Source organism: Lepus europaeus, chromosome 1 (assembly GCF_033115175.1).
Source record: "Lepus europaeus isolate LE1 chromosome 1, mLepTim1.pri, whole genome shotgun sequence".
Taxonomy (NCBI): domain Eukaryota; kingdom Metazoa; phylum Chordata; class Mammalia; order Lagomorpha; family Leporidae; genus Lepus; species Lepus europaeus.
In genome coordinates, this window is record NC_084827.1 from 35,197,520 (window position 1) to 35,224,503 (window position 26,984).

At 35.6% G+C, this 26,984-nt stretch overlaps 1 protein-coding gene across 1 annotated transcript in view; it reads right to left on the reverse strand.

The window, feature by feature from the left end:
• Positions 1-26,984, reverse strand: part of FOXP2 (forkhead box P2) — a 547,305-nt gene that overhangs the window by 423,391 nt on the left and 96,930 nt on the right. Inside the window, exon 2 of the mRNA XM_062198659.1 lies at positions 10,328-10,418. The gene's annotated coding sequence lies outside the window, so the exon portion shown is untranslated. The remainder of the gene's footprint in view (positions 1-10,327; positions 10,419-26,984) is intronic.

The window sequence follows — 26,984 nt, forward strand, 5'->3', positions numbered from 1 at the left end:
ACTAGCATCTGTTAAGGGTGCTGGTTGATGTCCTAACTGCTTCTCATCAAATCTCTGCTATGGCCTAGGGAAGCAGTAGAAGATGGCCCAGGTGCTTGGGCCCTTGGCCACATGGGAGACCCAGGGGAAGCTCCTGGATCCTGGCTTTGGATTGGTCCAGCTACAGCCATTGCGGCCATTTGGGGAGGTGGAAGACCTTTCCCTCTGTCTCCCCCTCTCTCTGACTGTAACTCTACCTCTCAAATAAATAAATAAAACCTTTTATTTACTTATTTATTTTATTTTTTGACAGGCAGAGTGGACAGTGAGAGAGAGAGAGACAGAGAGAAAGGTCTTCCTTTTCCGTTGGTGGCACTGCGCTGATCCAAAGCCAGGAGCCAGGTGCTTCTCCTGGTCTCCCATGCGGGTGCAGGGCCCAAGTACTTGGGCCATCCTCCACTGCACTCCCTGGCCACAGCAGAGAGCTGGACTGGAAGAGGGGCAACTGGGACAGAATCCACCACCCCGACCGGGACTAGAACCCAATGTGCAGGCGCCGCAGGTGGAGGATTAGCCTATTGAGAAGCAGCGCCAGCCAAATAAAATCTTAAAAAAGAGACAACTGCTAAACCTATGGTGAAAATAAAAATAAACTTTTAGAATACAGTAAGTAACACTTTTAATTGACTGAAACAGAAAGTACAAGTCATTATTACCAATTACATGTTTCATAAATTGTTTCTGATATTTTCATACCTGGTCCATATTCCTCTATTTGAAAATAGTGATTTAAGTATTTCAAACTCAGAAGTTAACACTTTTAAATCATGCTAGCTTCCAAACACCATACAGAGTACTAAATGCAAGATAAACTTCCTTATACACAGTGTGTTTGGGCCACAAGTGAAATCACATAAAAAGAAGAGCTTTCAATGGCCCTGGGTGAGAGAGCACTTAGAGGGCTTTTGAGTCAAGTTGCCTTTGTATAAGGCTTAGTGCTGCCACACTATGTTAATTGTGTAGCACTATCAATAGTGTATCATTGCCCCCACTCCTTCATGTGTAAAATGAGGATAACAGTGGTCTCTATCTTCAAGGTATTTGGCTCATATGTGTGACTGCTAAATAACTTAATGTTGATAGATCACTGAGAAGATTACCTGGCATTAAATCAATGTCGGATGAGCAGGAGGAGGAGGAGGAAGAGGAGGATGACCTAGAGTGTAGGTGCTGAGACCAGATAAGTGACAGAAGAAAATACACTATCCCAGAACTAATCTAAAGAGACAATAAAGAATTTTGAAAGCAAGAATTAAGCATATAGGCAAAGCAGGAACCAGGAGTGAATAGAGAAAAAGCAAAAACCAAAGGTGAGCACAAGCACTGACTCACCACACACTGAATCTGCTGCAAGTTCTCTGATCTGCAGTTTGGCATGTTCCTAGGAATCTAAAATATATTGTTAAGGAAACTAAGGTTTGTCAGAACCTCAGTGTAATGCTCTCAATATCATGCTCTCAATATCATGATTTCATGAGGGCAAATTACATTCAAAACCAAAATCTCAATGGAGACAAATGTTCATAGTGAATAAGATGTAGTTCTGGAGGGTAGAATGAACTTTTAGCATTTACTGATCAATTAAAGATATATGTGTACAAAATATAGAAAAGAAGGTAAATGTGAACACAAGGGCACCAGAACACTATAAACATAATATTATTTAATTTAATATGTAAAGGGACTACATGAGAAAAAATGCAAGGTCCTTTTTAGTTCCTCCTAAAGGGAAAACAAAGCAAGTCTATTCTTATTTTTTTTTTAATATTTTTTGAATGTCAGAGTTACACAGAGAGAGGAGAGGCAGAGAGAGAGACAGAGAGAGAGAGAGAGAGAGACAGAGAGAGAGAGGTGTCTTCTATCCGATGGTTCACTCTTCAGGTGGCTGCAACTGCCGGAACGGCGCCGATCTGAAGCCAGGAGCTTCCATTGGGTCTTCCACGTGGGTGCAAGGGCCCAAGGACTTGGGCCATCTTCTACTGCTTTCCCAGGCCATAGCAGAGAGCTGGATTGGGGGTGGAGCAGCCAGGACTAGAACCGGAACCCACATAAGATGTTGGTGCTTCAGGTCAGGGCTTTAACCCACTGTGCCACAGTGCTGGCCCCAGCATGTCTACTCTTATTCATCTTTGCATGCTATTGAAGACACCCTGAACCCTGAAAGAGGCTGATTACTGTGTAGCAGAAAAAAGCCCATAGTCAAGAACTAAATTCATTTTTAACTGATTCCAGTACATAAGTGGTCAAAAAAAGTGTGGGGCCAGCATTGTGGTGTAATACGTTAAGCATCCACCGGCTACACCAGCATCCCATATGGAAGCTGGTTCAAGTCCCAGATGCTCCACTTCAAATCCAGCTCCCTGCTGATGGCCTGAGAAAGCAGTAGAATGTGTCCCACGTGCTTGGGCCCTAGAACCCAATGCAGGAGATCCAGAAGCTCCTGCCTCTTGGCTTTGGATCAGCCCAGCTCTGGCCATTGCAATCATTTGGGGAGTGAACAAGCAGATGGAAGACATCTCTCTATCTGTCTCTCCCTCTCTCTTTCTGTAACTATGCTTCTCAAGTAAATAAATAAATCATTTAAAAAACAATTTAAAAGTTTATTTAAGATGACTCATTGTTCAAATAAAAATGTAACATATGCTTTACATCCAGTGATAGAGTTAGTTGAAGTCACAACAAGGAGTTAATAGTTGTTGAGACTACTGGACTGTTGAAAGAAAAAATGTATTTAGTGGAAATATTAACCTGCAAACATAAATCATTATCCAAGAAACAAATGAAGAAAATATATTAGCAAAATTTTTTAAATTAACTGTGCACACTTAAGAGGGACATAAACTGGAGTTACCTTGACTCTGGAGAACTGTAGAGAAATTACATCATAAGTTATTAGTGTAATAGATTTTTTACAAGGTTTAAGAGAAATACTGAGTTTAAATATGAAGTTCAGAAATTTTCTAACAAAATTATTTTATTGATATTTTTCCTCTATGAATATGCACTTTTAAGTTGACCCAGGCAATCAAATGAGAGATCTGTGCATCAAACTTTCAAGAAAGATCTTTGTATTTTATAAACCAAATGTATCAATATTGTTATTGATACAGGCAGGACTGGAAATTCAATCACCTACAGTAAGCTAATTTTTAAGTTGATAATTTTCTACATCCTGGAATTATTTAATGAATATCCAAATGATACATGATAGAAAAAAATAAAAAGATTCCCCATCCTTGAATAGGATTTGACATGCTAAGGTCACTTTTAATATATATGCTTATAATAATTCTAACAATTTTGTACAAAAAACAAACAAAAAAATTCCATATGACATTTAAAAAAGAGAGATTGTGACTGATGATTAAAAGACTCAAGATTGAGAGCATCTTTTAATAGGCTAAGCTTTACTGTTATCTTCCAACCTTAAGATTCTAGAGTGCACTTTGGCAAATCCATTCATCTGTGTTGTTTATTAAAGTCTCTGAGACTATTCATCCATGCACTCAAGTGTCACAAAAAGACAAAGGAAAAATCATCAAAATATCTTAGTCTCAAAATTTTTATTTATATTGCTTTTTTTATAGGACCATTTTTAAAACCAAATATAATGTGGCAGTGGAGAATTTCATTTAACATTTAATTGGATTGACAAAAATGACTATTTTAGGTGAACTGAAACAAATATTTATCCCTTGATATACGGAACATAAAAAGTATTCTGTTTCATTGCTTTACCTTCTTCATGGGCTTAAACCTGCCAAATTATTCCATTTGATTTCAGAGAATTCTCATATGGCAATCTATTTTATTTACTTTATCTTCAATAAAATGGTTCAGTGAGCATTAGCAACTCTGAGACACAAGTTTCAATCCGTCTTCAGGCAAAGGCGTCAATCTATATTAGACCTACTGTGCTGTGAGTTGCAGCTAGAAAGTGGGAATAAGGCAAAGCAATGGTGAAAATGTGAGCCAGGCCTAATAAAGCCACAGTGAAGAGAAGGAAAGCTCTCCCCAGGCTCTCACTTGCATTGCTTGTACAATACCAGGTGCCAAGTTCAACACATGAAGAGCTCCTTAATAAGGCTGACAGCTAAAAGGAGGCTTCACACTCTAACTTTATTTTACATGACATCTACAGTAATAGTCCTCTGTTCTTCAGCAGACAATAGTAAAAGCCTGAATTGCCAACAGTTAAAAATGAGGCTTCATATTCACCTGTTGGATATCACATATGGGAAAAAAATTCTAAAAACACCAAGCTGCATGGCATCTCTTCAATTGCATTTTCATACAACTACTAATGTAACAGCAGTTACAATGGACCTTTCCTTACAAATTTATATGATATTTTAAATATAGCTGCTGGATTAGATTTTAACCACAAAACAATCAGTAAGTTTGAGCAACAACTCATTTTGGAAAATGATATCATTAAAGACTAATTCCAAGAAATGTGGGGTAGTACTGTTAGATGCTGTGAAAATGTCTCCCAAAGCACAAACTTTGTAATAAGTGATGCCAGTTCATATTTGATATGGGCTGTAAAAAGCAGATTATTGTAATGGTGCTCTTCCCAGCAAATCAGACCATTAAAAAGGTACTTAATGTTCAGTTGAATTGAAAAGCAGGCCAGTTAAAATCCATATCTTGCTATTTTGTATAATGGTATAAAAAATTTACAAGTGGGTATCTCCAAGCCACAAATTTTAAATTTTAAAGGTAAACTATTTTTAAAGGAACATGTTTCTGCTTTTTTACTCTTACTTTTAAAATAACGCAACATTTATCCCTAGATACTATCATCTCATCAATAAGATTGAAACTTGGAATTATGGCTTAAAATGAATTTTTTAAAAGTGTTACTCTATTACTTGCTGTTACATAAATATCAATTCACTTTCCTGGAAACCAAATATATTAATTTTCTAGTGAACTCAAGATGTCAAAGTATAGCTCTTCATGAATGTATACATATACCTAGATATTTCCATGCACTCTACTATTTGTAACTCTATAAAGGCTACCAAAGTAGAAGAGTAGAAAACTAGCATGATAGGGTGTGATGCAATGAGTTAAGCTTTTGCTTGTGACACTGGCATCCCACATTGGGTTGCCTGGTTTGAGTCACTGCTACTCTAATAATGATCCTGTGCCTGGAAGGCAGCAGAAGATGGTCCAAGTACTTGATTCCCTGCCATCCATATGGTGGGAGAACAGGATGGAGTTCCTGGTTCCTGGCTTCAGCCTGGCCCAGATAGGGATGCTGCAGTCATTTGAAGGGAGAATCAATGAATTCAGGATCTCTATTATCTCTCTGTCATTCTGCTTTTCAAATAAGCAAATATATACATATTTAAAAAAATAATAATACTGATGTGATGGACTAGTAGATTCTGTAAGCTCAGATCCTCTGAAGGTAAGTGTTCAGCTCTTCTAAAAAGAGAATGTGTACCAGATAAACATCCAGACCTCCCCAGTCCTAAGTTAGCATGAATTCACAACACTGACATGATTAAAGTGGCCTCTGCATGCCACAAATTCAGTATTCCAGGTATAAACATTCACATTTTTTTCTGACTTTACTCACCATCTTATAAGTATGCATGTCTATTTCTTAATTATATTGTGGGAGAGGCCATATATTTGGTGTATTGTTAATCCTTATATGATGTGTAATGTTAAGGACAGTGATGAAATGTGTGGAAATAACATTAGGGCTGGAATACATAATGAATTGATTATCTATTGCCATATAACAAAACACTCACAAAGGTAGCAGTTAGGAATAAAAACACTTATCTCACAGAAGTTACAGAGGGCCAGGAATCCAGTAGTGGCGTAGTCTCACAATTCTCCAAGAAGTTACAAGTAATTTGCTAGTTCCTCCCAGCTTTTAACCAAAAGGCTTAGTACCTCTCCACACATACCTCTTCATGGCACTTAGCTTCCCCCAAGAACAAACCAAAAGGGAGACAAGCAGGGAGAGAACAAGAGAGCAAGAACTCTGCACAGATATCTTAATCTCTTTTTTATCCTAATTAGAAGGGCAACATTCTATTGGCCACATAGACGAGCCCTGGTAGAGATGGGAGGGAGAATTACAAAGGCATAACAACCAGGCCATAGGAAACAGGACCACCTTAGAGGCTGCTGAACATAGCCTAACCTATAGATTCCAGGAATTCATGTTCTTCCTGTGTACAGTTACTTCCAAATGTGTAAGTGTGTGTGTAATGAATTCTGACAAGTAATGTCAGGGTTTCTTGTGGTACACCTCAGATTACAGCATTACTATAAGAGTTATTATAAAGAACTCCTTTGAGACATGACTCTCAAAATAAATACTGGTTTCATTTAGGACCATTGTTCTAAATGAAAGAAAGTATGTCATATATGCAGTGAGTATTTCTTAAGTTATTTAATATTTCTTAACATACTATTACTATTGCAGGAAAGGTTTCAGCTAACACACAATTGAGTTAACATGCATTCCTGATCTCTGTAGGTAGCCTGGTACCGAGACAAATGGTTATACTCACATATGTGTAACATCACTTTGGATATGATGGAATGTAACACTGCATGAAAAGTTCTGGACTAGCTAAAAAGTATTGAAGAAACAAGAACAATGTAATAGAAGAAACAGAAATTCAAATGTGCCTTTAAAAGATGTATAAAAGGAAAGAAACAATAGATTGTGCTCTGACAAACGTGAGCAAGTTTAAGACATGTAGTTCAACGTATATGAAAGTAATGGTAGAGATGACTGGACATTAGGAATTTGTCAGATTATGAAAAATATTAAATATTAAATATCAGACCAGACTTAATAAGTCTCACGGTTTTAACTAACCTAAAATAATGGATGAATTTTAGACATCAGAAGAGTTTGTTTTTCATTATACTGTAAGTGTAACTATCTGAAAAAACATGTTATAACTAGTGATAATATTTCATTTTTATTAAATATAATGAATTTATAAAAATTTTAAGAAATTGTGTGAGGATATATCAACAAGTTGGCAGTATGCAAACCAGAACCTGATTGTTCTGGCTGTAGCTCTGACATTGGGACTTTCATCCTCTATTACTGACAGAAATAAATTTCTGTAGTTCATGAGCTCCTCCGTCTATAGTACTTGTTATAGCAGCTTGAACCAACAGTGTGGACTTCTTTTAAGACTCATGATTGTCAACAACAGGAGTCACTGTGTACTTATATTTCAGGTGGGATCTGTCCTTAATGTGTTGTCTAGTGTGAAGTGATGCTATAACTAGTACTAAAAGTATTTTTACACTTTGTGTTTCTGTGTGGGTGCAAACTGATGAAATCTTTACTTAGTATATACTGAATCGATCTTCTGTATATAAAGATAATTGAAAATAAAAAAAACTGGTGATGAATTGGAAATTGCATAGAAAATTAATTAATTTATTAAAAATATCATGTAGGATCTCTGTCTTTAATGTGCTGTACACTCTTATTTAATGCTATAACTAGTACTCCAACAGTATTTTTTCACTTTGTGTTGCTATGTGAGGGCAAACTGTTGAAATCTTTGCTTAATATATACTAAACTGATCTTCTGTATATAAGGAGAATTGCAAATGAATCTTGATGTGAATGGAAGGGGAGAGGGAGTGGGAAAGGGGAGGGTTGCAGGTAGGAGGGAAGTTATGGGGGGGGGGGGAAGCCATTGTAATCCATAAGCTGTACTTTGGAAATTTATATTCATTAAATAAAAGTAAAAAAAAAAAAAGACTCATGATTGAACTAACATTAGGAAGCTATGTAGGATATTTACCACATGACCTGAATAACACGGTCAACTTGAAACTAATACAATAGGAAAAAAAAATCTACTAACATTTTCCTTTATGTTCATTATTTAGTCTTTTGATCAACTCTACAAAATAGAAAAGTATGATATAGAGAATATTAAAGTATTATATAGAACGTATTATATATACTCTATATAGTCTCTAAGTTGAGAAATGAATGATTGGAAAACGTTTGTGACTTGCACAAAGGTTACTATATGGAAGATTTGGGTCTTTTTAGAAAGCTTTTATTTAATAAATATAAATTTCATAGGAACAGCTTTAGGAATATAGTGGTTCTTCACCCCCATACCCACCCCCTCACTCCCACTCCCGTCCCACATCCTACTCCTTCTCCCATCCCATTCTTCATTAAGATTCAATTTTAATTATCTTTATATACAGAAGACCAACTCTGTACTAAGAAAAGATTTCAACAGTTTGCACTCACGCAGACACACAAAGTATAAAGTACTATTTGAAGTCAAGTTTTACTGTTAATTCTCATAGTACAACTCATTAAGGACAGAGGTCCTACATGGGGAGCAAGTACACAGTGACTCCTGTGGTTGATTTAACAATTAACTCTTATTTATAAAGTCAGTGTTCACCTGAGGCTCTTGTCATGTGCTGCCAAGGCTATGGAAGCCTTCTGAGTCCACAAACTCCGTCAGTATTTACACAGGGCCACAAGCAAAGTGGAAGTTCTCTCCTCCCTTCAGAGAAAGCTACCTCCTTTTATGATGGCTCCTTATTTCCACTGGGATCTCACAGAGTTTTGGAACCATCATTCAATCCTAGGCAATCTGATTCCCAAGCTTGCATTCTCAACAACTATATTCTATAGCCTCTCCATTTGCAGTCTTTCTCACTCTGCTTCTTTTGTCAAGGAATGTCTGTGGGCTTTATATCAGAATTGCTAACACAGTGTCCCCTCTGCCAAATCAACTTCCTGAACAGTCCACCTACTTTTCAACAATTTAAAAAATAGAGCAAATAGTTTTTCATGTGTGATGAAATACTTATTTAGTAAGTATTTCTTAAACTTCTAGTAATTTTCTTCCTATTAGTGAATGAAAGTCATGTACTTCATTTGGATTTAATTTTCTTACAGGGAAACTCTGACCATAATTGTGAATATCTTGGAGTAAGACACACGAACAAAAGTGCACACACACACTCGCCCAACTGCACATTGACCTATATACATAAACACTCTCAGTTGTAAGTTGTATGAAATACTTTGATTAGCATTCTAGAAGAATTATCAAGGCAGGCTATTTAACCACAATGAAAGGTAAAATAAGGATAAATTAAACAAATTGCTTGAAAGTAGGAAAATTCAACCAAATAAAAGGAAGGAAAACCAAGGAAAATGAAGAAAATCTACTATTTCTTGAAAATAACTGTGGACTATGCTGAATTTTTACAATAATCCAATAAGCAAGTATCTCTGGAAAAGTAAGTGTTAGATTTGAAAAAGATGTGTAAAATTTAAGGAAATTAACGAAAGCAGATAATAAGGCTAATAAATGGCTGCAAGCATGCAAACGCTTATCAACCTGACTCCAAAGTCTTTGCCATTCTGTCATTCTTACTTTATCATTGTACCTACAGCTTGAGGCTCATAAATCAGAGAACTTCTAAGAATAAATTCTTTTTCAGAATGCACTATCCCCCTATGATGGACCTTTGGCATTAAGCATATGCATTATTTACACCAATATGTGATTAGTGTTCATTTTAACATGCAGAAAAACTGCCACTATAAGCACATAACTAGCAAAAAAAGTCTAATTAGCAAGTTCCAAAAGCAGTTCTGAGAACTAACTTTAAATGCAATTATGTTCCCTTCTGGGAAAAAGACTTCCTATTTTTTAAAAATAATTTCCTTCATGGCCCATAATGTTCATTGTCAGGTAATCCTGCTTGCTAAAAATCTCAATTCACTGTACTATTTTATACAAATAAATGTACTGTTAATCAAGAAATGAGTAATAACATTTGTATTCAACATTTTTTTTCAGTTTTTTTTAAAATAAAGAGAACAGAGTTCATGTATTTCCATAGGTACAGTTCCAGAAAGATAACCATACATCCCTCCCTCTCTTTTTTCCTCCCTCCCTCAATCCTCCTCCTTCCTTCTTTTCTTTTTCTTTAATTTTTACAAAAACATAATTTCAATCCACTCTAATCACATGCTTAACGCACCACTCACCATACTATTCAGCAAGTAAAAAATATTTATGCTGATTTTTTAAAGTGAGATTAAGTTGTACAGGAAGACCAAGGAGTAAAATGAGAGGCACTGTTACCTAGTAAGTGTTCCTATTGCTCTATTTCACGTCTCTGTAGTCCACTGAAAGCTTTCTTAACCTTTGCGTGAAGATACTTACCAAACATGAGAAAAAGAAGAAAAAAACCACAATGAACAAAAAAGATTGGTTAACAAATGGACACTTACCTATTTCTTGCAGACCTTCCACAAGTCTTTTCAATTAACCTTAAAACGGAGTTCCAGGCAACTTCAACCCCAGCATCACATTAGAATAGTCCTGTTAACAGAGACAAATAATCATCATGGCTTTGAAAACTACAATTGAATTTATGTCACAATTAGTGCAATGACTTTGTAGAACACAGAGCATATTCATCTTCAAGTAAGCGGAATTGTTAATGGGCTCCTTATTTTGTACAACTTTAAATATGTATGAAGTGCTTTTTTACCATTTAAGTTAGAGAACTTTAAGTCCATTGTTGTGTTTAAGAAAGGATCACAGGGACAACATAGGATGCATTGCTAAGATTTTAATTCCTATTCTTTCATTGAGTTGACAGGTTTAGACTTCTTAGAGATTAAACTTTATAATTTACAGAATAAAATTATTTGTTTTTGATTCTTAACAGAAAACATGACTGATTTCAATTGTCTCTTCAGCACACACTTAATGAACTTAGTAGGGTCTTCTACAATTAACCAAATGATAGCAGACATTTTTCCTCTTCTAATCACAATTTAAAGGTTATTATATTAATGCTTATTAGAATATTTTCTCCAGACTTGTTTCTGATTTAATCCCTCTTTTTTCTAGTCTATTCCTTTATAATCTGACTTTGCTCCAACTTTTCTAAGGCTATGTGTTAAGTGTAATGAAAGTGCAATGAAATTTTAGAACCTGCAGTGTTTTGTCTCACGTCAAATTGAGTGATTAATACAGACTACTTGGAGAGCTGCTTAGAGGCTAAATCTGCATCTGTAACATCAAGGCACACTGTATTCAATTAACGATGTCTGATATCCTCATTGAAAGAAATGGGTTAAACCATAGGTTATCTTTTTTGATTGTTTAGACATTTTATTAATTTTATTTAAATAATTTCTAAATACTTTTTGAAATTTTATTCTACTTTTTAAGAGATTTATTAATATATTAGATTCTCAGAGTCGCAGCAAACACATAATAATTACAACACAATTCTCATCAATTTTCATGTTAATGTGATATTAATACAAAGAGAACAGATTCAATGTGGTTCATAGACACAATTCTAGGAATACAATGACACTTCCCTCCCTCCATGTATTTTTTCTTTTCTTTTTCTTTCTCTCTCTCTTTCCTTCCTTCCTTCTTTCTTTTTTCCTTCCTTCCTTCTTACATTATAGTGGAAGGCTTAATGGTCCACTAAATAAATAATTCAACAAAGAAAAAGTAAAAAAAAAAAAAGAAAGAAAAACCATAGATCAGCAGATATATAGGCAAGGGCTACAACCAACAAGCAAATGAAAAGATGATCATTTCACTCATATACAGTAAATTTTAAAATAATCACAGGTCATTAAAACTATAGTAGTATATCATTCTTGACCACTGGCTTGACAAACATACAAAACAAAATTTGACAAAACTGTATTTGCAGCAATACTGATACTTCAGCTAAACAACATTTTTCTTTCCATGAAACCTTACTGACAGGTGAACGAAAAATAAAATATTCTGGTTGAATCAGAGACCCAAATAACCAATGCCTGCAATATTCCTTCACCTAGCTGTCTTTGGTACTCCACAAAACCTTAAGTATTCTTCACAGCATAACTTGAAACAACTGTGTTAGTTAATCATAATCATTAAGATAAAGCAAAGTCACAACTACTAAGGCAACTCAAATTTCTGTTGTTGATATTCCAACACCCATTCTCTATTGCTTCTGCTGATCACATTTATCTTAATGACAAAATTCTGCAAATAAGCAGGCTTTAATTTTGACTTTCCTTAAATTAAAATTATCTTCCATAATTATTTTCTTTTGGTAGCTGCTTACTACCAAAAGAATGATATTTCTTATTAAATTGCACAAGTCTAAGTTATTTCCTAATTCCATACTAGCTTATTACTTTTCCCCATATTCAGAAATTTCAATTTTTTAAATCAGTCTATAAGTTCAAGATTTAAAAAAAATCTGAGAGACAGAAAGAGAAAATTCTTGACTTTTTGAAGAAAAACCACAGACCTATTTTTAAAACATAAGCTATGAAAGGTCCACTAATATCAAAGTGAAAATCAAAAACTAAGGATGAGGGTTAAGACACTTCAGCAGTCATCTCCCCCATTGAAACACCAATTTGGGCAGCTAATCACACACCAAAAACCCATCATAAGAGCTAAGCAGACAGTAGGAAGACCACAGTTCCTGGTTAAGCATGATAGTAAGAAAAGATGCATTGAAGAGAGCAGAAAGTGAAGGTTGCCCACATCACCCGCTCTCTCAAGCCCAAGGAGAACAGTGTGGAAAGACCGATCTCCCACTTGATCTTATATTTAAAACTCAGCAGAAAGAATACCAAAATGAAATGCAGTGCTGGACAGGGCTCCAAAGCTCCGGCTCTGAAGCCAGTGTCTACAGCCTGTGCCTTTGGAACCTCATTAGCCAAACAGCCAAGGGACTAGATCCACCATTCTTCATCTAAACCAGACAGTGGAGCAGTAAGGTAGCCACTTGCTTATTAAGAGTGGGAAATGAGGATAGGAATGCTCCCGTAAGCTCCAGCACCAAATATAGCACAAAAGCCTCTATTCCAAGGCCACTGTTTGGAGGATACCCACTAGATCGCCTGTGTCAGGCAGAGACCTGTACTCTGGTAGGACAGACACATGTTTTAGCTTGCGTGATTGCCAGCCACACACACGGTGTGTACCCACAAGACTTTCGAAAGCCCTGCAACTGTGAAACTCAGGATTGACCCAGCTTAGTGTCAGCCTAGGTAGTCCAGGGCTACCTCCATTACCCTTCTGCCAACCTCAGGGAGACAGCATGGAACAAGACTCCAACTGCCAGGCAGTAGGACAGCAAAGTTTATACAGGACTGTGTCTTGAAACTCAGTACAAGAATGGTAAAATCAAACACTGGGTAAGTCCTAACAATCCCTTCTTCCATGTCAGTAGCTGCAGATGGATCCTGTGCACATGTCTTGGTGTCAGATAGAGATCCACAGACTCTGTTCACTGGAATGATATATTGGCCAGCATCACCTGCAGCTGGTTGCAGCAATCTTGGTCTGTTAATTCAGTTCAGCAACAGGCAATGTATAGTGATGTGAGCCTTGGTCCTACTCCTATGTCATGCTGTGGGTGCCAGGTGTGATCTAGCATTGTGGCACTGGTGGCCACAGGACTATCCACCTTATTTCACCCACACCTTCAGGCAGCCCAACCAAGAGAGCATGCATAGGGTAGAACAGGGAGGCAGAGGACAAACCACTGCATATGAGTTTGAAAAACTGGACCCTCAACATTGAAATGCAGAGCCAGGCACAATTCTGTAGTGCCTGACAACAGTCCATGATTGTGGATAAGGAATCTAGGACTACCCCAGCTCTAACTAGAGGCTGGCAAAGACAAATTACCTTTTATGGGGCACTCATTCTGAACAACACACCAACTGAAGATTTGAGACAAACTTTGACCTGGAGCACCTACTAATGCTGAAACAGTAGCAAACACTGTAAGTAGACTAGGGGTGACATCTAGGACTAAAATAGCAAAATCTCCATTGGCTTAGAGAAAATAAGCCAGAATTGCTTAGAATTCCTAGGAGGACAGGCAAAAAGTCTGAAAGCAATGTCTGGTACAAAATACTTAATCAATAAAAGTGAAAATGATGTCTTATACCAACGAACATCAAGAACTTTCAGAGAACTCTGACCTCACCTAATGAGTAAAACAAGAAGACAGGAAATGATAACATAGCAAGTGATATCTGCAAACTTTCAGATGAAGAATTCAAAATATTTATTTTAGGGAAAGTCAATGATCTTCAAGAAAATACATAGAAAAGATTAAATATTCTAACAGAGAAATTTAAAAGAAAGCTGAAAGTATTTTTTTTAAAAAAAATTAAGCAGAAATCCTTCAGCTGAAAACTACACTAAGCAAGATTAAAACTTTGATATAAAGTATCAACAGCAGAATAGATCAAAGAATTAGTGAAATCTAATATGGAGTATTCGAAATGCACAGAAAAAAAATCAAAGAATAAAGAAAGTTTATTGGTATTGGGCATTGCCTAAAACCTCCATTACAATATGGTGCCTGGCGGGTGTTCGAGGGGCGTGTTTGCAGCTGCTGCAGTTAAGCTACATAAGATCAGACCACCGGCAGGGACAGGTCCACTTTGATTCTGGACACGTGGACAGTGCATGATCCCTATACTTTGCTTAAGATGTCCCTGTGCATGGTCCACCCATGCCTGCATGACCTTTTTGCTGATTGGCTCCCCTGCTGCACATGTCTTTTGTAAGCACTATAAGCCTGTACACTTCCTCAATAAAGTAGTTCCTGCTTCGAGAGAACTCAAGAGTGCTTGCTGTGTTCTTGACCCGTCGACCTTACCTTTCCCGTTCACCTTGTCAGGGAGTGCTTGTACTGTTCCCTGCTCGTCAGGGGCCAGCCTCAGGCTTAAGACCCCAACATACTGGAATATTGGGACAGCATGAATAATGCAGATATTCAAGGTATTGGAACTTGAAAATGCAAAAGTGGTGGAAGGCTCATTCAAACAAATAGTAGTTGGGAATTTTCAAACTCTAGAGAGATACAACTTTCTAGGTACCCACAAGCAAAGTCAAACCAGTCAGATTCAACCCAATCAAGTCTACCACCTCATGCTATAATCATGTTTTCCAAGGTTAAAACTGAAGAGAGGATTTTTAAAGTTGCAACAGAGGGGCCAGCGCTGTGGTGTGGTAGGTTAGGCCTCTACCTGCAGTTCCAGCATCTTTTATGGGCACCGGTTCATGTCCCAGGCGTTCGTCTTCCAATCCAGCTCAGTGCTTATGGCCTAGGAAAGCAGTGGAAGATGGCCCAAGTGCTTGAGCCCCTATATCCATGTGAGAGACCTGGAAGAAGCTCCTGGCTCCTGGCTTCAGATCTGCCCAGATATAGCCGTTGTGGCCATTACAGGAGTGAACTAGAAGAAGGAAAACCTCTCTCTGTCTCTCCCTCTGTCTGTAACTCTGCCTCTCAAATACCTCACATAAATAAATAAAATATTTTTAAAAAATAAAGTTGCAAGAGAAAATAAATAAATAACATATAAAAGTACCCCAATTTCCTGACTGCAGACTCTTTGCAGAAATCTTATATACCACAGAAGAATCAGATGACATTTTCACAATATTAAAGGGAAACAAAACAAAACACTGTCAAGCAATACAGCAATCCACCAGATATCAAGGAAAGACAAAGCCATTTACAGACAGAAAAAGAATGTGAAAGAATTTCTCATCACCAGACCTATCCTATAAGAAATGATATAGGGAGTTCTTCAAAATAAAAGAAAGATGGTAGGGTCAGCATGGTGGTGCAGCAGGTTTAAACACCATCTGCATTGCCATCATCCCATATTTGAGTACCATTTTGAGTCCTGGCTGTACTGCTTCAAATCCAGCTTCCTGCTAATGTGCCTGAGAAAACAGTGAAAGATGGCCCAAATAGTTGGGCCTCTGTCATCCATGTGGGATACCTCAATGGAGTTCCAGGCTCCTTGCTTTGGTCTGGCCCAGCCCTAGCAATTATGTACATTTGTGGAATGGACCACCAAATAGAAAAGTGCTCTCTCTCTCTCTCTCTCTGTTTCTCTCTCTTTCCTCCTCTTCTTCTCTGTCTCTCCTTCTCTGTCACTATGCTTTTCAAATAAATGAAATAAAGTTTAAAAAAAGGGATAGTAATGAGTAAGAAGAAAATATCAGAAGGTAAAAAACTCACTGGTAAGAATAACAGTAAGAACATATTCAGAGTGCTTTAATATTGTAAACATGGTATGTAAACCACTCATATCTTTAGTATGAAGATTAAAAGATTATAAATATTTATAACTACATTAATATGTTAAGAGATAGATAATATATTGATACATAAAATGAGACATGAAAATGTCAAATGGTAACAAGGAATGCAGTATAATATAGAGTTTTTAAATTAGTTTTCTCTTTATTTCTTTTAACAATTTTTAAAGATTTGTTTATTTATTTGAAATGTAGAATGAGACAGATTTTATCTGTTGGTTCGCTTTCCAAATGGGTGCAGTGGCTGATGCTAAGCCAGGCTGAAGCCAGGAAATCCATCTGAGTCTCCCACATGGGTGAGGGACTTGAACTATTCTCACTGCTTTCCCAGGAGCACTAACAGGAAGCTGGGTCAGAAAGTAAACAGCGAGGACTTGAACAGCACGGTTCTCAGATGTGGGATGCCAGCATCACAACCAGTGGCTTAAACTGCTATACCACAATTCCAGTCCCTCCTTTGCTATCTTATGACAGGTGTAAAGTTGCTGTTTCATGAAAATACCTTATTATAACCAAAAGATGCATTTTTGAAAGCATCCAGGTAATCATAAAAGCAAAATCTAAAGTAGACACACCAAAAATTATAGGAAGAAATAAACACACAGTACTAAAGACAGTCACTAAACCACAAGGAGACTATATAAGAGAGGGAGAAACAGACTATTCTAAAACTAGGAAATAAGTACCAAAATAGTACTAAGAGCTTACCTATCAATAATTACCTAAATGTAAGTGGAGTTATTCTCTAATTGAAAGACACAGAGTGATTAAATGGATAAGAAAACAAGACCCAATTGTATGCTGTTTATTCTTCACCTTCCAGGGTATGCATAGACTGAAAGCGAACAGAGGGAATAAAATAGTCCATGCAAGCAAATGCAAAAGAAAGCAGGAATATTCAAACCCATAAAAGATTCAATAGACATTAAATTAAAATTAGTAAAAAGAGTCAAGGGAGATTTTTATAAAATGATAAAGGGTTCAGTTCATCAAGAGAAAATAATATCTATAAATATCAGAGAACAACGAATATATAAAACAAACATTTTTAGACCTAAGAGAAAACAAACTCGAGTGCAATGATAGTAGGGGATATTAACATCCATGTTCACGATTATTATCCAAAAGACGGAGAGCAACAAATGCTATCAAGAATGTAGAGAATGGAGAATTCATTCACTGTTGGTGCAAATGTAAATTAGCACAGCTACTCTCTGTCTCCCTCTTCCTCTTTTATCTCCCGTCTTTATCCCTATAGTTACATCTCTCTGCCTCAAAAAAATGAAGCTTTTAAAGAAAAATAAGATAAATAATAAAAGACAAGACTGACTAGAATTCTATTATATACAAACACTCACACATATTTATTGGTTGTCATATGTCCAACACTGTTCAGGCTCTGAAATAAAGCCACAGTTCTGCTCTCATAGAGTTGGGTACACAAGGGATTCTTTTTACAATATGCTAAGGGTCATGGTAAGTACAGGTGCAAGACCCAAATGAAGCAAGGACAGTCATAGAAGATTTCCTGAATGACAGAACCTTTATGCAGTTTGCATTTAGAAACACTTGCTTTTTAAGTTTTCTCTTGCCTTTTAAATAAGATTACAAATTTATTTAAGTTTTGCTGTAGTAGTTGGCACTCATTCTGTAGTAGGATCAGAAAAGTGTTATTCAGTCATTCCCAGAGAGTTTGACTTGTACTATTTAAGGAACTATGTTTGATGAGGTGAGAACTACTAATTTTTTTCTAGGAACTAATTGACAGCTAAAATATATAGTTTTTTAGTTTATTATTTGTAACTCTTTGTTAATGTTTTCCATTGTCCTGACTTCTAATGATCAAAAATGAAGTCACATTCTAAAAGAAATATTACCATTTAATTTTATTAATGAAAATTAAAAGTTATATCATATAAAGCTTAAGTAAAAAGCAATTGTCTTTTGAATTCTACAAGATAGATAATATAAAATCCTTACTCAAGTGAATTTTCTGATTTGAAGAATATGCTGAAAATATGGAGTAAATAAATATATTTTTTATAAAGGTCATAAGGTATAAGTGATGTTCAAAAGTTAAAACTACATTAACAGTTTATACACAGTTTTCATACTGTATACCCATGTCTTCTTGTATAACAGTGAGAATTATTATTGTAAGACAAGCTACTTAACTATAGTTAAGTAAGAATGAACAGGTAATTGTCCACTCACAAAGAATGCTGATACAAACAACATGTATGTGAAGAGAAAATAAATAACCCAACCCTAGCAAGAAAACAAACTCATGTTTTTAATTCCACTTGTAAGGGAATAGGGATGCATGTTAATTAGGAGAAAATGTATGTTCATAGGTTTCTGTGGAATATGGCATTTTTTTTTCAGAATACAGTCCTTAAACTACTCAGTTCATAAATTATGCCATAAATGACTCAGAATGCATCCGGTAGCAGGTTTTTTTTTTTATTGTTGTTTGTGTGGCTTTTGCTTTATTTTGCATTTGTATTTACATGAGAGGAACATCATATCACTATTATTTGTACAAAAGAAAAGCAGGGAAACAGCTAAAATTTGAAAAAAATTTGTAGTGCAAAGATAAAAGGCTATGAAACTGCCAACAGAGATACAGAGAACTCACTAGAGTTAGCATCCTGACATTGATTATAACATTGTGAACTTCACAAGATCACAGATACAGGTTTAATTCACTTATGAGTCCCATTAACCTAGACTACCACCTGGCACATTATAGGCACTTAATAAATATTTTTAAATGAATGTATTAATTCTACTAAGCATACAATAATAATTTTAAAATGAAATTTTAAATAAAATGGCAATAGTTTAAACAAGAACATATATTACCTCTAAAGGTAAGCAATCCTAGTTCAAAATTTAAGTCAGTGATTTATCAAAAGAAGTAAACTAGATCCCTTCTGAATTTTTTATGAAGTTACAAAAATAATAATCCTTATATTATAGTCTGAAAAGTGGAGTACAATTAACTTTTTCCAAACCTGTGATTTTTAGAAAACATTACCAGAAATAAATGATTGTGATGAGATTTAAAGTTAGAAAAAGATTTATCAAGTGGATATACCTCACCTTTACATAGGAAACAGTGCAACTTTAATAAAAAAAAATTCATGCTCATTAAAACCATGTTGTGAAAATAATTCTATCAACCATTCAAGTTAGAACTACTAAAGTCATATAAGCCTTAAACATGGATGTGTATGCTGCTATGATGAGAAAATCAAATAAATGTCCAAAATAACATAAACACTGTTTAGTGTTTCTGATGGTTGGTTATACAAGACAGAAATATCAAACAGTACTCTTGACATCATTACTAATGAAGAAAATTTTTAAAAAAATGGAGGGAGTAAAAGATTTGCAGGCAAAAAAAGTAGAGTATGAATTCTGACTGAAAGGCAAAAAACTTTTATAGCCATAAGTGATAGGCTGAAAACAAGCTCCTGGGTTCAAACACAGGCTGGAGTTGTCTAATTCGTTCTACAGAGGCATGCACTCAGTGGGAGCTCAAAATACTCACTGGTAAGTCAATAAAAGAGAATTCTTTCAAAAACTTCTTAGTTTGTATTGTTGTTTTTGACTGAGAGCATGATAAGACCAATTTAGAAAAATGACAAATAAAAAATGCAAGAATGCTATTACCAGAATAAATAAAGCAGGTTTAATGAGACTCAGATTATGTAAGAAAACACATAGGTCTGAATTTCTTTCATGTTAACTATTGTAGTTAAGATGCCAAAGCCTTAAAAACAGGTAACAGATCTAGCAGTGTTTCATATATATCTTTTATTTTATTCTCTTTACTCATCCATTCCTATCTCTGTACTTCCCTCTTTTCCTTCTCAAACCAAAAACAAGCAAAACAGGTAAGTTCATCTTTCTTTTGAGGTTGAAAACAACTATTTTGATTAATATGCCAAGTTCAATATATCAACATTTATGATTCTGAGAACAAAGCCTTGGATCTCTATTTTCACTTTTTCCTCTCTTATTTTTGTTGACAAGAATATCTCTTTCCAGCAAAATAACAGACTTCTGAAGTTCCTAAATGCAACTTGGAAAAGCAAGTGAACAGTAACAATGTGAGTGAAAATAACGAAGCGACCCTTCCCTGATACTGGAGATGCTTTGCCATCCCCTCGTACTGAAGAAATGTGACCCGGCAGCCCACAGAAACAGAGCTCCAGCCGTAAGGAATGCGTTTTAAAGTATGTAAGAAAAATTTCGTGTACCCGAGTTGTAGGGTTTTCCCAATTGGAGGGATAGATAGCCAAAAGTATGTTAACAGTCTGATGACCCTGCATGATTTGGGATTTTCATGTTCTCACTACCACTTGTCAAACAATCTCATTTCCAGACACCTTCTTTGATTAGTTTATATCCCTAATATGATGCCAGTTCAATCAGGTGTTATCACAATATAATGTATTTGGGAATAAGAAGCATACACTATATAGTGATGTTTTGTCATTAAAAAAAACTTTTTAAGGGTAACAATTATAGTTATTTTATAACTATTAGTTATCAAATTTATCAAAGTTATGTAGTTATCAAAATCATTAGTTATTATAACTTAGCTATAATAATAATCAAACTTTTATAATATTGTTATAATCAATTTTTATCACAATAATTTGTTTAATAAATAACTATAGTTATTTGATCATCCAGGATATAATATTTATTTCATAAATTCTAAACAGAACATAGCTTGAATTGAGAAGTGTGCAAAGCAATGACTTTAAAAAAAAATCACTTCCATCAGACTGTACTAAGGCAGGCAATGTATTTTCCCTTGAGGTCAAATTAACTTCAACAGAGACAGAACTTAAGTTTGAAGAAGCTAAAGTTGGGTCAGGAAATATGCTCATTTTATAGTGCTGAATCCTTTCTACCAATTTGGCTTATCTTGTAGATCTGTATTCACCTGCTTAGAGAACCTATGTATACCTTTATTAGAGTAAGATAAGGAGGTATGTGGCTTATGAAATGGAATACTTTGATTATTTAAATGTTTTGATGTAATAGCATAACGCAATAGGAGTATGTAATATGAATTGTTCAAATTTCAAGCTGGCACTTTAAAAAAAAAATGTTTCCCTCCTTTTGATTCTGGTACTTCATATTTTACAGCCTGGATGAATTCTCTCATAATCCTAGAATGAAATTTACACAAAAAAACTCAATGCATCAAAATCACAATTAAATAACTTATTATAAACATAAAGCCATATGTTGTTCCAATTCTTATTTATGTTTTTTTAATTCAAATCATGGTGGATATAGTATAAAAATAAATCAGATTATGAAAGTCAACGAGTAGGAAGAATTAATAACCAAAATTAACAGCAGCATTATTAGTGTTAAAATCAAAAAAGAGATTATGATTATATGGATATATTGTTAGAAATTTTTTATAAAAGAACTACCTGCTCAAACACTCAAATAAAATTTGAAAACTGACTAGATAGAGTGTAACTGTAAGAATTATTGACATTTTTATGAATAAGAACAAGACATGGAATTATCAGATAAGATTCTAAAACAACTACTATTAATATGCTAAAAGCTCTAATAATAAAAGAGACAGCATGCAAGAATAGATGCTCAGTGTAAGAAAAGAAATGGAAATCCAAAGAAAGAACCAAAAAGAAACATGATAGATCAAAAACACTGTAACAAATGAAGAATGCCTTTGATTTTGTTACTGGTAGACTGGACACAGCTAAGGAGTCTCTGTGCCAGCATATATTTTAGTAGAAACCTCCAAAACACACACACACACACACACAAAAGATTAAAAAAAAAAAATCGAATGGAATATCCCAGTCTGTGAGACAACAATAAAAGGTATAATATATGCATAATGGGGAAAATGGAGATAAGGAGAGGAAACACAAGAAATATTTACAGTATTGACTCAAATTTCCCTAGCTATTGTCAGACAGCAACCCACACCCACACCTCTGGGAAGCTGAGAGAACACTAAGGATAAATATTCCCAGACTTACACCTAAGTTTATCATTCTCAAACTGCAGAAAATCAAATATAAAGAAAAAATCCTGAAAGAAGCAAAAAGAAAAATCACCTTGACTATTGACAAATAAAGATTAAGAATTACATCAACTTTCCCTCAGAAATCAAGCAAGTAAGAAGTGGAGTGAAACATTTAAGGTACTAAGAGAATAAAATCATTAACCCAGAGTTGTGCACCCTGTGAAATTCCCCTTCAAAAGTTATAGAGAAATACTTTGACACACAAACACAAATTGAGGGAATTTGCTGGTAGCAATCTGCCTTTCAAGAAAAGTTAGAAGTTCTTTAGACAGAAGGCCAGTAATATTGATCAGACAATTGGATCTACAGAGAAAAAACAGCATCAAAGAATGAATAAATTAAAGTAAAATAAAAATCCCTATCTTTCCTATATTTAATTGATTTAGTCATTGTGCTTCTCAGTATTTATCTCAATGAAATAAAAAAACAGTGTAAATAAAACAGAATACAACTGCTTACAGCCACTTTAAATTGCCAAAACTTGGAAGCAACTTCAACAGGTGACTAGATAAGTATATTGTGATATATACAAGTGAATATGAGTTAGCATTAAAAAGAAATGAGCTATCATGCAAAGACAAAACATGGAGGACCCTTAAATTACTAAGGAACATGGTAATTTTCTTGCATTCTAAATGATCGCATTTTTAAACATATTTTGTTTAGAATTTAAATATATATGAATATATATATATATGAATTTGAATACAGAATTATTGAAGGTGGTAAGGCACAAGAAAATAAGAAAGGCCAGGAAAACACTACAAACAGAGTAAGCTAAAAAGTGACATGTCATTACTTTGAAAAAAATATGGCTTTATAAATAAAATTAAGTATTTTTGACGGACAACCTTAAATAGAGCCCTAATAATGGGGAAACAGGGAGGGACATAATTTTGATGTGTGTGTACTAATAATAGAAAATAACAATATAAAAACCAAGGGGTAGCCATCTCTTATATGAAATACACAGAGAAGTGAAATTCCCTGAGAAAGAATGTAGAATGGTGGCAGTCAGTGGATTAGGACAAGAGAAAATAAGGAGTTAGTTTTTGACAGCCACACATTTCAGTTTTCCAAGATGAAAAATCTTTTGGAGATGGATGATGGTCCTGTAGCACAACAATGTGAACTGTACACTTAAAAGTGGTTAAAAAGATAAATCTTCCCACTTTTTATTTCCATTAGCTCATTTAAGATACTCATCTTAGTAAAAACACACAATTTATTCATGTTCAAATACAAACTTGATTTTTTTAAAAACTTTATTAATTTACTTATTTATATGAGAAGCAGCAAGAGTGAGATAGACAGACAGAGAAAGCTTCTTCAGATTCACACAAAAACTGGGGCTGAGCTAGGCCGAAGCCAGGAGCTAGGGACTCAATCCAGGGACCTAGTTACTTAAAGTGGGCATCCCAACTTGGATCTTTTTTTTTTTTTTTTTTTCTTTTTGAAAGGTAAACTGACACACAGATCTTCTATCCTGGGGTTTTCACTCCCCAAATGCCTGCAATAGCCAGGACAGAATCAGGCCCAAATCAAGAGCCAGGAATTCCGTCTGGGTCTCGCACAGGCACAGCAGAGACTCAACGACTTGAACCATCACTTGCTATCTCCTAGGGTATGCATTTGCAGGAAACTGGACTGGAAGTAAGGAGCAAGACAGGAACCCATGCACTCCCACATGGGATGCAGCCTTCCCAAGAGAAAGCTTAACCTGATACAACACCATGCTCACCTCCTAACTAGTGTCCTTAACTAGTGTATTAAACCAAACACCCACCCTTAAAGTAAAATTTTAAGAAACAAAACAGGAGTATGCCATTTGTATATAAATTAATATAAACCAGTTAAGTCAAGAACAGGATGTATTAGACAGAGAAAAGGAAGTCCCAAAATATCAGTTTTATTTTTTCATCTAATAGCTTTAATTTTCATGACACATACAAATACTTTCCCTTTTACACATATTGTATTAATATAAACATTTCTTCTACTTTCATCACTATTCAAAATATCAGCAATTTGACTTCCCTCTAAGTAATTTACATTTGTTTGCAACTACATCTTGGTGTCTTGCTACATTCTCAGGTAATTTTCCTGATACTCCAAAAAAATGGAGGAATTATCTTCTCCGTGATTGTTACTCAAAATTCCTTTAAGATACATATTTCACAAAGAATACATTAAATGCTCATATTTTTATACTGCCTATAATTTAATGTTACTAATCTATAGCAGTGGAAATCCAGAAGCAAATGTCTGATAATAAGCCCACATATATACAGATACAGTCCCGCACGAACAGTTGTTAGGTAGTCTCATACATGTTATTTCTGATTCTTTAAAAGCAGTAATCGTGCCAGAGTCACAGTACCAAAAATGAGTGACCTACTGACTTGGAGGTTATGCCTCCTCGGGATGCTATGGGAGACTGAAATTGATTTTCTTCCTGTTAGCCTGTGAGAACTGTAGACTTTACCAATCTTCAGAGTGAGCAGCAGCACTAACAGAATGCAGTGAAGAAACAACAACTTTAAGAACATCAGAAGCAATAGCTCTAGGATTACAGCCCCAGTAAAAAGGTTCTTGCTGTTCTCACCTGCCATGCGGCTTCTTAAGACACAATTTTGACACATATTGCATCCCTGTTGAAAAATAAAAACAAAAACAAAAAACCTGTCATACAGAATTTGCCTGGATACTTGAGTGGTAGTGTGGTAGTGTTAAAATGTGAACATTTTAAACTTGGGATCCAAATTCTTGTTTCCTCATATTATGGTCAAATAAACAAGTAAACATGGTCTAATATTACCTTGTATGTGGGTAGATTCCTTCCTGTACAAATACTCATAACTGCATAATGATTTTAAATCTGTATCTAGCTGAGTAGCCCACAAGTATGAAATTTTTCTGATTTGAATATAATAAATTACATACATGAAAAGTATAATTAAAATGTACATGCACATGTCAATTGAGGATGAACAGCTAAATAAAATGTGATATACTCATGTCAGGAAATATTAACCAACTTTAAGAAGGAAGAAAATTCTGATACATGCTACAACATGAATGAAACTTGAAGAAATTATGCTAAGTAAAATAAGCTAGGCACCTCTTTTATATGAGTAGTCAAATTCCCTAAGGCAGAATGCAGAATTGTGGCAGTCAGCAGTTTAAACAAAGAGAAAATAAGAAGTTATTATTTAATAGGCACAGGTTTCAGTTTTCCAAGATGAAAAAATTCATGGAGATGGATGGTGGTAACCATTTAACCACATTTAAAACAAATAGGTCGATTTACATATTAATGTTGGAGCAAATCCCTAAAATTAAGGTATTTTGATATACATAAATGAATGCAGAACTGTAAATAGTGGAAGATATCCTTTGAGTTTGGCAAGATTTATAAAATTATTCATGGCTTTTTGTAGGAAAGTACTCCAGGAAGGAGTGATTAAGAGTTGAGAGGAGGCCGGCGCCGCGGCTCAATAGATTAATCCTCTGCCTTGCGGCACCAGCACACCGGGTTCTAGTCCCGGTCGGGCTCCGGATTCTGTCCTGGTTGCCCCTCTTCCAGTCCAGCTCTCTGCTGTGTCCCGGGAGTGCAGTGGAGGATGGCCCAAGTCCTTGGGCCCTGCACCCCATGGGAGACCAGGATAAGCACCTAGCTCCTGCCTTCAGATCAGTGCGGTGCGCTGGCCACAGCGTGCCAACCATGGCGGCCATCAGAGGGTGAACCAACGGCAAAGGAAGACCTTTCTCTCTGTCTCTCTCTCTCTCACTGTCCACTCTGTCAAAAATTTAAAAAAAAAAAAAAGAGTTGAGAGGAAATCTTCAGTGCTACCACAAGTACTGGATACACAGCTATAAAAAGCTCCTCACAGTAAGAATGATTGTGGAATTAGGAGGTGGGGTGGCATCATGGGTTAAGTCTGTATTCCATGTCAAAGTGTCCATTCAAGGCCTAACTGCTCTATTTCTGATCCAGTTTCCTGCTTATGTGCCTGGGAAGGCAACAGAGGACTGGCCAAGTACTTGAGTCCTTGCCACCCACATGAGAGACCTGGACAGGGTTCCTGGCTCCTCGCTTCTGCAGGGCCCAGATCCGGCTCTTATAGCCATTTTTGTGCAAATTCTTAGATGGGAGATCTCTCTCTCCCTCTATCTTTCCATTTCCCTCTGTTGCTCACACTTTCAAACACATGCATCTTTGAAAAAAAATATATAATTTGGGGCAAGCAAAACTTTCATTGCAAATACAACTCCCTAAGCATATTCTGATACCCCATTTCCTTAGGAAGACTTTCTCAAACCTTATTCAAACATTTTATAGCATGTTATGATTATGATATTAAAGTGTTTACATTTTTTATCATCTACTAAGAGACATTAAGCCTCTCAAGGCTCTTTCAAGTATCTAGCTTATGGCTGGCACTAAATAAATTTTTGTTGAAGAGATTAATAGCTGAAAAACTGAATTTTTTCTATTAAACAAATAACTATTGAGTGCTTATAACATTTCATGCTCAGTGGAAATACATATTAAAAATTATATGGCCCTGATAAGGAATTAAACAATTCTAGTAACTCCTCCCCCACATGGAATAATATCATGAAGGTCTTTTTAAAAGATGCATACAAAGGGGTTCCAGGGTGGCAGAATAGCGACAGGACAG